Source organism: Chenopodium quinoa, unplaced genomic scaffold (genome assembly GCF_001683475.1).
Source record: "Chenopodium quinoa cultivar QQ74 unplaced genomic scaffold, ASM168347v1, whole genome shotgun sequence".
Lineage (NCBI taxonomy): Eukaryota > Viridiplantae > Streptophyta > Magnoliopsida > Caryophyllales > Amaranthaceae > Chenopodium > Chenopodium quinoa.
In genome coordinates, this window is record NW_018744062.1 from 539690 (window position 1) to 551848 (window position 12159).

The 12159-nt window shown below is 35.4% G+C and overlaps 1 pseudogene; it reads right to left on the bottom strand.

The window, feature by feature from the left end:
- Window positions 1-1442: 1442 nt before the first annotated feature.
- LOC110690655 lies at window positions 1443-10842 on the bottom strand (annotated as a pseudogene).
- Window positions 10843-12159: the final 1317 nt, after the last annotated feature.

Here is a 12159-nt window from a genome sequence, read left to right on the forward strand (position 1 = left end):
CAAACAAGTAGGGGTGTCAATTCGGTTAAACAGTTCGGGTTTGGGTTGGGTTTATCAGTTTCGGGTTATAACGGGTTGGTTTATAACGGATTGAAATAATAAGCGGGTCGGTTTGGGTCGGTTTTGAAAATTATCGGGTCAGTTCGGTTTGGTTTTTTTAATTGCAGTTTCTATTCGGATCGGGTCCTTATCGGGTCGGGTTCTAGTCGGTTCGGGTCATAATCAATTTGGGTTGAATTGGGTCGGTGTGAAAACGGGTTTAGCCCATTTAATGTGGATTTCGGTTAAAAACAGTTCGGGTCTTAATTAGGACGGGTCGTAATTGGTTCGGGTCATAATCAGTTTGGGTTTAACTGGGTCGGTTCGAAAATGGGTTTCGGTTCAAAATAGATCGGGTGAAATCGGGTCCAACTATTATTGTTTCGGTTATAATCGGTTTAGATTGAACTTGGTTGGTTTGAAAACGAGTTTACCCAATTTGAAACGGGTTTCTAATCAAAATCATATCGGGTTAAAATTGAGTCGGATGATTATCGAGTCGAATTAGTCAGATAATGGGTAGGAACGAGTCATGTTATAATCAAGTCAAGTCATAAATAAGTTGGGTTTATCGAGTAGTGGGTTGAAACAGATTAAATCATAAACATATTGGGTAACAGGTTGTAAATGACTCAGTCATAACGGGTTACGGGTTCTAAACGGTTTGGTCATAGCGGGCTACGGGTCGTAAACGGTTCGATCACAACGGATTACGGATTATAACCGGTTCGGTCACAACGGGTTACGGGTTGGAACGATTTAGGTTTATCGGATTTTTATCGGGTTTTAACGGTTTTCGGTTTAAAACGGGTCGGGTTACTATCGGGTTTAAACGTAATCGGTTTGGGTTGCTTTCAGTTTCGGGTTGTAACGGTTTGGCTTGATAACGGGTCGGGTTAGTAACGGTTTGCACAAATTCGGTTTAGTTCAGTTTCGGTTTGGAAAAAATTGGGTCGGGTCAGTTTTCAGTTTCCAAAAAACGGGTTTTAAACAGTTCAGTTCCTTTTCGGATCGGTTCGAAACAGTCGGATTTAACGGTTCGGGTCAGAAACCGACATCTCTACAAACAAGTACATGTTGAGTGGGCCGTTATGTAATTGCATAATTGCATGGGCAAAGATTACGTTATTGTTATTCTTTCTCACAGTTGCCGCATTGACTTGAGGTTTTGGTGGCTAAGAATATGGTAATTTGAGACAAGTTGGAGGAATTTTAGTGCTTTTCTTTGGGAAATTCTACTATGTTATTGATTCTTTGTTTGGCTTCATTGTGCTAATGATGCTGTTAATTGCATGTGGTTTAGGAATTAAGATGTCTCCTTATACAAGAATAAATTTATATCTCATTAGTCATGATTAAGATTTCACCTTTGATTTCGTTCTTCTATTTTTTTTTTTTTTTTATTTATTTCGTTCTTTTAATATAACATCAATCAAATTTAAATTTTAAACCAGAAATTCTGAATTTGATATATGTTACTTCATATGGACTATTTATCATACAAATTTATCAAACTCGTAAAACAAAATTTCTCATTTAAGTGGGGTTATTTTTTTATTATTTTTTTTTAAATGTATTTAATCAGTATAACATAAGTTTTTATTTTACTGTTCTATTTTAAAAAAAAAAAACTTGTCAACGTTGGCTTTAAAGCCCACTATAACATGATCCTTGGCACTTGGGCTTAGTAGTAATAAACTCAAATATAGTTGAAGCCTTGGCAATATATTTAAACTCATGTCTGATTAGGACTCATGTCTGATTAGTTGGTACTAAGAGATATTGGATGGTCTTTTTCTGAGGATGTTAAAATAATGATCCTTGGATAAGGATCTTTTAGCCAGGATTGAACTCCCCAAATTAGTCGAAGACTAGACTCTTGGGAATAGGGGTTGCATAAAGGATTGCTCGCCCAAGAACAAGTCGCAATACAAACACATTTTCAGTTTACAAGATTATAGGCAGCTCTATGCCCCACCAGCTTTACTACATATGATCCTAGCATATTCTGCCATAGTAGATTCAGATGATTTCTGAAGCTGCACTATCACTTGAAATGACTCCGACAAACAAATGATATTCCTGCTAGGTGAATAGTCTGCACACATCTTCAAAGCAAAGAGTGCGTTCTTTAAAGGAGACTCATTATTAGCATCCGCGCTTGGAGAGTTCCAGGCTAGCTTAGAGCAATCAGAGACCAGCTTAAGTAATGCCTGTTTGATCATATACGGATATAAAAACAAGTCATGATCATGGAACAAGTGATACAAATAGCTTATATTAGACTGAAGTATTAATAGCCATGAGAAATGCATTGCTACATGCCTTCCAAGTTATGGTCAATATTATGTATTCATACATACTAATGTTCAAATGTCGAGAATCTGACCCCAATACTTAAGGTAAAATGAAGAGTGTACACCAGATGTGATAGTAAGGGAGTAAAGGACTTCAATCTTATATCAGATCAGTTTGGTGTCAGACAAAAGAGCAGCTAAACAAGCACAATCATATCCTAATGTGATGAGTCTGATGACAAGTAACAACTAACCTGAATTGCACCATGAGACACGATATCTTCACAAAGGAGGTTGGAGTAACGAACAAGATTACCCAGTGCACCAGCGGCATTTAATTTTGTGATATCCTCCTCAGGTAATAGCAACAGATTCGTCAGATGAGAGATTGACCTCCTAAGTTCTTCATATAATGAATCATTATGGAAGGCTGCATTTCCTATCTGCAAGATGAGATGTTAGAAAATTCATTGCAACTAAAGTTTATAATTGTACATCAACATAACTAAGATTGCCTTCATTTCAAAGGTTTGCAAAGGAATATAGATAGAAGTATATTTTCCTGCAAACTGAAAACAGTCCAAGAGCAATAATATGCATGACCATAGATATTGAAGTGACAAATCTTACAGCAAAACAGGCAAATTTCTTGGTATGCTTGTCTGAATCGATGCATCGGTCTATGAGAAGATTTATGATACCATGCCTTGCCTATATATCAAGCAATAAGAAACACATCAGCATATAATTTATTTTTGGAAGAATTACAAGGGAAAAGAATGATATTATGATCACAAAACACAAATACACTAAATGAAAGCATCAATAAACATAAGATTTGATTAATTAAGCCTCAAATGGAAAGGCAAGTTACTGTATATAACTTACCAAGGATTCATAAAAGTAAGAGCTATGCCGGCACATGTTTGCTACAGCACTGCAAGCCTTTGCACGAAAAGTAGGATCATTAGACGCGAGTAACTCCTTTATGCGTATCACTATGTTTGCCCTCTCAATGTACTTGTAAAAACCCTGCAAAGCATAAAGGAAACAATAACTGAAGCAGGCAATGCCTTCCAATACCCAACCAGCACAAATTCACCATAATGAAGAATCAGCTCTAGAAGAGAAAAATAGAAGCAAGTTCTATGAGTCTGGCATGGTGCTAAAATTATCTGACAATGTCTAGCATTCAAATAGATTAATCTAATATGCTGTATGGAAAATGAATATGAACTTTTGAAAACTGATTGTGAAACAAGATCCTTAACATCATCTAGAACAATCAATAGTGATTTCAGTCTCACGAAAAGCATGCAAATGCAAAGAGTATTCAGTTACAGTAAGGAAACTGACCACATGCATACGAGCTAGGTCAGACACTATCACAAGCATATCCCGGATGACCTCTTTAGGACATGAACCATCAAGCAATCTTCTCATCCTTGCAGCTTCTAGCATCCCCTTTCCTACAAGGTTTACTGCCAATGTTTTGCATCTGATCATTTTACCAAGGAATGCAACCGGCCTTTTGGTGTCCTCCATCCCCAAAACATCAGCACATTGCAAAATTCTAATAGGCACCCCTGACTGCAAACTTGACAGAAACAGGTAAGGAAGGGTGAAATAATGCAGGACTAGTGTAAATTAATAAATAAACAATGGCTTTATAGACTTGCATTGATATGATACTAATGATAGATTATTTTTCCTCTCTACTAACAGTCATAATATGCATAAAGAAAATCCAAGGTAAGGAAATGCAGCTCATCGGGGTAAATGATGATATCATAATATGCATATATGGTCAATGAAACCTGTGATTTACATATCTCTCATTGGAAATTATCATGGTTCATAAAAGTTCTGAATTTAACTGAACAAATAAAATTGTAAAGTTTGCAAAGATAGATGAGAGATTATCTAACCTCTACAAGAATCCCTGCATACTTTTCCATGCTCTCCTTAATTGCTTTCATGATGTCTTCATCCTCCCAATACACATTTGCACCAGGTGAGCTGACATTCAGAAGAAACCCACTATTCATGGATGCAGAGGCAGACGAAATACCAAAGGCATTTTCAATGGCAATGAAAGGGAAAGCCAAAAACTCGATCGTTACATTAATAATATCTCTCACTCCATTCTTCCCCCCACCAGGCCCACTCCAAGATCTAATGAGCTTCAGATGAGAACCAGATAACAAGTCACTAATACCCTTGACGTGTACATTCACCAGCATCATCTCGAAAAATTACAGCACTACATGTAAGGCAGTGACTTAGACATGAAACAGCCCATACAACTCCAACAGGAGACAGCCCCATTAGATCCTGTAAATGATCTTTTGCTTGGGAATCGACAAGATTTTTCCACAATAAATCCAGAAGAAATTGTGGAGTTCCAGTGGCACAAAATTGTTTGATAGCCAACTGTCCTCCCCATCTCAATTTTGTTTTGAGCAAGCCAACCCATCCATCCCTCAACCCATGCCAAGGTGAAAGCATGTAATTTGTTGTAGTGTGGTTAATCTCCAGATCATCTTTGTGATTCATTTTCAGGTAGTCACAAAGAGCAGAAATACAAGGGATGTAAGGCATTGCAATGTCAGATATTGAAGGTGCAACAGATGTTCCACTCTCCATAGATAAAATTGATGCAAATGCTAGCATGGTCGATTCACGATGAGGTTCAAATGAGGCAATCACTCCTCTAGAAGAAAACAGGCGAGCAAGTGATGAAAGACGTGATTGCTGTTTTTCAGAGGAAGTTGTTAGAATAAGACCTGTTGAGTTTCTTCCAACTGAATGAAAAGATTGTGCTATTGTTGCAAGCAGCAGACATGAATGCAAAACAAGTCCATTAAGATCAGTGTATTTGCACTTTAAGCCATTAGCTTCACCAGAGTCTTCATTTAAATATGATCCACATAGAGATATTAGAGAAAATATGTCAGAAACAAGTGCTTCATCTCCTCCACCATTTATCACAGCTTCAACAGGAAAAGATCTCGGAAGACCACAAAGTATACTAGGTACAATTTCACTGTGCATGCAGCACCTAAGTAGCAGCTGAACAAACAAAAATTCAGGTTATAATATGAATATGTATAGATTAATAACAAAAACTGAAAGCCAGTTAAGTATTGAACTTCTTGATACATTTGATAATATGCATTATTCCATCAAAGTAAATCCCGACTCCTGAGCCTAAAATTTACAAAAACTATCTGATTTTAATTCCTAGGAACTGTAGGATCATTGGCATCTGAAAGAAGACCTTTTCATGGTTTTCTTTTGCATTCTTATTGACATGATATTCGATGTTTTACTTTAACCCTGCATCCAAGAAACAAACCCATCATCAAAAGACCCTTGTTGACTTGTATAGCATATGTTTTGGATAGAACATCCGTGGGTTCATATTGAGCCTATCCTATTACATATTCCTCCACAACCCTTACATGGGCTTAAATCATTAGTCCCAAAAGCTTCGTTGTGGGTGGAAAAATGGTTAAGACAAAAGCAAGCATGCCTATTGAAATCTGCGGTTATGGCATTTAACAGCAGTTGGCTTGATGTCAATGAGGTTGTTGATGTGACTGAAAAAAAAGTTGAGTCCTTTAATTCTTGTACACTTGGACAGCAGATGAATGTTGAAAGGAAAAAATTCAGAGAAACCTTTACTAAGAGGCAGTTTAATAACAAAAATCAGATTAGTATTTTTGGGTTTTTTGGAAGATTAAACAGAATGAGAAGCAATTTAGTAGAAATGCAGAAGTTAAGATGAATTCTAGAGCAAGGCTTGGTAAAACTTGTGTTAGATCAGTATAGCCTAGCTCTGTAGCTCACTACAAAGGTTTACTCTTCGAGGGGTAAATTCCTCGCAATGTGTTTATCACTATACAATTCTCAATGACTTTATTACAGCCTTCCTTATATAATATTTACATACTTGCATTAACTCCACTCCTAACAGATTTTTCTTTTCTAACTGATTTTCTTAATATGAGGCCCTCCACTTATCTCTCTTTTTCACTAAGCTGTTCTTCCTTTCTTCTAAAACAAGTGTCTAGAATAAGAGACCTAATTGCATTCCTAGCAATAACCTACTCAGCATTCCTAACAAACAGCAACAAACTCTCCAATATAGGGATGAAATAAAAATTGGGGGCATTTCAAACCTGAATAGCAGCTAAGAGGACTTCTTCAGCACACTGGTGAAGGCAGTAGCGCATAACAGCTCGAACTGGTTTAAAATTCAAAAATGCTTTTGCTATAGCCTCAACAACCTTTTCAGAGCCTGTTCCAATGTCTGGAAGCCTGTCACAGTCCGTATTGTTATTTTGGACTAACAAATGTCTGCGAAAGGAGGTGAGTGGAAATGCCCTAGATTTTTCCTTCAAAGAGAGATTTTCCAATGCATCTACCAAACACCAAAGTGCTCTACACCCTTCAGAGGCAGCAATTAAAAAATTATCAGAACCCAAATGGTTTGTTCCTGCGGTTTTTAAGCTCATACACAAGCATTCAACTAAGTTGCTTGATTTTGCATGGACAAGGATTTGCTTCGACGTCTCAATAAGGTTAACGGGGGCAGAAAAATCAAGTTCCTTGACAGCCAACATAACTTGATTTAACATGACTGCAATGCAAGAGTTGGATTAATACAGAACTCTGCCACTTGAATCTTCTGAGCTGCTAGCAACCTGTTGTACAATTGCAAATTTTAATAAGGGTTAAATATTTAGTAAAACCAAGGTGCCTAAATACTAAAAATTTTGATGACATATAGAGGAACACCACCAAACAACTCTGGACTAGTTAAAAAGTCAATCCCGGGTCTGAGAAAGTGATAATTGATAGCATGCACAGTTGTACACATGACCACTAAAATTTTCTAGAGCAGTAACATATTTGTATATGGCACATAATTTGTCATTCTTTCACATGGTTCCACATCTTAAGCAACCAAATATCATCTTACGAAGCAAAAATATAATGAGTTGACTCCCCTTGTAATATAGTACTGTATATCACAGGAAGTAAGAAAACATATAATTGACCTTTCATGACCTATAGCAAATTTGCAATTGCAATTGTACTCCTAATCTATGTCAGGATCAATAAACTATCATAATTGTTCCTTTGAACTCTTAATTTTTGTTTGACTGTTGTCAAATACTGCAGTTACTAGCTTACTAATACATTATATGAAAAACTTATACATGTACATACTAAACTGTTGCAGCTTAAAGTGCCCAACAGTGCAAAAACCTCTAGGAAAAGGAGTACCTGTGAATGCAACTCAACTAGCGCAACCCACTGAGTGAAATATGAGGTTCCAGAGCTGAGTCCGCTACCATCAATTAATATCCGGATGATATACAAAGTCTGCAAAGAAGGAAAATGACATACAGTAGTAGAGACTGCATTTGATAACACGCACCTAAGCTAGCTTTGTCGCATTGGATTTTTGTTTCTTAAAAGAGCAATAAGCTAGGTGTCTCTTAGTAATAACCAAAGCAATTCTCTATTTAACAACATCTCCGCTGTTTAAAAATAATAATTAAACCTTGCTTGGGAACTGCATAGAATTGACAAGAGACAACATACCTTAGCAATCAAATCACACAAGTCATTACTTTTCTCCCTCATAAGAGAAGAAGTAAGCCCCAAAAGATCAAAGATTATTTCATCCACACAAGTACTTGTAACAGCTTCAGCTGCCACTAAATTTGAAAGAATTCTGAGCGACTGAATTGTATTATGAAGCGCTCCCCTTCTGTGAAAGTTAGACATGAAATAAGTTATAATTCTGCAGCTTAAGCATACAATTTTCTTGCTGTCTGCAGAACTCAAACTTCATAAGCATATTACTTAGTAAAACATGTGTAAACAAAAATTTATGTGTTCAGCTACATATTGAGAGAGCTGCAAACAAATTACAAACCCAACTTACTGAATAGTACTAATTGATTCCCAAAGCTAGTTGAGATCTTTTATTACAGCTAAAGCTTATCAAACAGCAATCGTCAAAGGCAGATGAAACTAAGAATTATGGGCATAAAAGAAACACAATGACACAGTAAGTAACAGCCACAGTCTTACATACTAATACAAACAACAATCACATCCTGGTTCAAGAAGTATTTATCATCCAATTTCCAGTACAACTGCAAGTCAAGTAAAAAGAATGAACCAATCATTTACCTGCTAGAGGTCTGTGCGCCTTGAGAAAATATCTTAATCGGTTCCAAAATTAGCTTAAATATTACAACAGCATTCCTTTTCAGAACCCTTGATACAAAAATGATCTTTTTGATTCCTATATACCTTGACAATGTGTCTGATAAGTGTATACATTGAATTTGTATAAAATGGAGGTTGGCCAACAAAAAGCTCGTACCTATTGCATGCACAAGTAAGAAATTTTACATTTGATTGAGTTAGAGAAATGCAGCCATTTAGGTAAAATTGAATTTGAACTGAGCCACTGCAAGCAAATATCAAGGTACATACAAAATGACTCCAAGAGACCACAAGTCAACTGAGTGGTTGTATGGTTGTTCACGAACAAGCTCAGGAGCCATGTATAATGGTGTACCTTATAAAAAGAGGCAGGAATAAGCAAATATTATCAGCAGCAAAAAGCACTACAATGAAGCAGCTAACACATATGGGCACCAATCGTATGTATTATGTATATCATTGTTTTATTTTCAACAACTGGATCCAAGACAGAGATTTGTTCAAGAGTATATTAAGGGTCTTGACAGCTTGACAACATTGAATAAACGACTGAAATAGGAATCAAAACCTCTGAACACTAAAGCAAGTTAGCACCCACTCAAAGAGTCAAAGATGAATTTTATAAGTGATACCCAACTTTCATTGGAGAAGCAGACTACATTATAGCAGAAAGATATAATAGGGGGCAAATAACAGTAGATAAGCCTGACATTTGACAGAGTGAAGAACAACAGTCTTTGTTGACATGGCACGTGCAAACCCAAAATCGCAAAGCTGTAAAATAGAAGTAAGAAGAAGATTTATACTGTCACCTCAAGTAGGCCAAGTGCATCCCTGAAGGTGTGGACAAGATGATTTAAAAGGAACTGAAGAGAAGAAAAGGTTCTATGGTAATGACAAATTAAGGCTACAGGCAATTTAACCTTAACAGTGGAGCCTGAGCAAATGAGGATATTCTGTGGCTTCATGTCCCTGTGAATAATACGATTGGAATGCAAGTAGTGCAATGCTTTGACCTGGATTTTTGGACAGAGACAGTTAATGCCATCTTATTCAAGTGGAAAGATCAATAATAATAACATGCTTTTTGAAATGATAGTATAGTTTTATGACATAATTCATAAAGCTAAGATAACAGAAACGAAAAGGAAATAACACCAGCTGCTTAGCAATTGCTTGAACTTGTGCTTCAGTTAAACATTTGTCATCCTCAAGAATCTGAAATAGTTCACCCTGTATTACAACAAGATATATTAGTCAGCACATCACATAAATTTGTTTATCTATTACTTCAATGGAGTAATTAGACTAAATTTGGCAAATATAATCTGTCTGCAAATGATGTGTTGCCAGTTGCCTAATTTGGATCAATTGGCAACATACACAGCAAACTGCATACATAAGCCTCTCCTACCCTCACTAAAAGCGGGAGCCTTCTTAGTGGCAATTGGTAAGGTAAATTTGAAGTAAAAGCATACACTACGACATTATAAGTGACAATCAGGAGTATGCTCGCTATTATGTGTACATTAGAATAATAACTATTGAGAACTTACACGGTTCACATCACCAACTATGTCAATGCCATATAACTAATATGCCCATACTTCTTATTGTCCTTAAGAAAATGATTATGAAAGTGGAGAGAAAATAACCTGAGCGAATTCAGAAACTACACAAAATTCTTCTGCAGTCTCAAAAGAGTCGAGCATTTCAATGATATTTTCATGCTTTAGCTTCTTAAGGATCTGCAGTTCATAAAGCAATAGTGAATCATGGAATAAATTATATGGAAATAAAGTGAAAACTAGTTCAGCATTTTTAACAAAAAAATGTAACACTCAGTGTTAGTTAAGTGATAAATATTTATACTTTGTATTACACTATTACGTACATACAAATTTATAATTCAACTATATATAATGGTAGCTCTATTTTTAGCTGCACTACATATCAGCATATATCAGTCCATTGAAAATGTTATTTCTAATATACTCTTTTTTACCTCAATCTCCTGCCTAAAATTCCGAAGATTTTTGTCACTCTTCCCATTTTTCATTATGAACTTCATAGCAACAATCTAAAATTCATAAACCCGACTTTCTTAATGAAAAATAATAACATATCATTAAATAGCAAAATCTAACGAAAGATGAGACTTTACTTGGCCTGTATATTTTCTCCTTCCTTTATAGACCTTCCCAAATGAACCTTCACCAACAAGCTCAATCACATGGTAGTTCTCAACACCCATTTTCTGCAACAAATATACAAGATTACGAAAATTGGCATATAGTGACAAATTAAAATTATTTAGTATTGTAAAGTTACTGAACTTAAATTTGCGCTAAGGAAATGTCTATGATCTAGTTACTTTGCCACATGCTTCGAAATCTATTACTACCTCTGGTCCAAATTACTCGCAACTTAGGATTATTTTATATCTCATAAATAATACCCAAAATTGCAAGTAATTTGGACCGGAGGTAGTATTTAAGTACGTGCATCGTTTACTCTTGCATGTTGAATAAATGGAAAATTTGTTACACAATTCTAAAAAAAAAATCAACGATTATAACATTCAGACAAAGAGTTAAGATCACAATAAACACCACTAATGAAGCATTCTACAAGATTAAGGGGTTAACCAAGCCATCAATCCATCACAATAGCCAACAGGAATCATAACTACATTATTACAACAATGATGCTTAATTGCAATAATAATCTAGAAGAAATTACACATTTGTATCATACTAAAATCATAATACGAAATAACATTATTACATAAGGTTCAACTCACTTTTCATTTTAAGTCGTTCCTAACTTCAACTCTTAAAAAGAAATACTCGAGTATTATTTTATTTCAATTAGGCCCCACTTCATGAGGCTCCACATACATTACTTAATTCATTTTCCTTATAATCAAACTATGTAGTAAGTGGAAAGAACTTTATGAAATGGAATATTCATTATTTTATACTCTGTTATTATTAATTCCTTATATTTCCGGTAAATCTAAACTCTACATAGTAAATGGGAAGAACTTTATGAAACGGAATAGTCATTACTCCGTAATTCATGATTGTGATCAAGCAACCAAACAGAAAAATGAATAAAAATCACTAAATTTGCAACAATTCCATCAACTTAACAAATTATTATAATGAACAAGATTATACACAAAAAACATCCACCCCAAACCCTAATTCTTAAACAAGTTGAAAATTAAAAATCAAGTAATCAAATACATCAAAAAATTGAAGCAATTAAGCTCGTAATTAACTGACCAAATTATGAAATTATCTCAATTTCACCAATTGGAGCCCTAAATCACATGAAAGAAGTGTGATGGACGATGTTCACGGCTTGCTGTTTCATTGGGAAATTGGAGAGGACAGAAAAAGCGCGGTTTTAATTCATAATAATATACTCCATATGTTTGAATGTTCCTTAAATACGTATGTCTTCCTTATTATTCCAGGCAAAGAATTGAATATCATATTGTATACGTTTTATTTTTTTGTAATGTAATACTTTTAGTTTAAAATTTAAACTTTCTAGGCTTAAA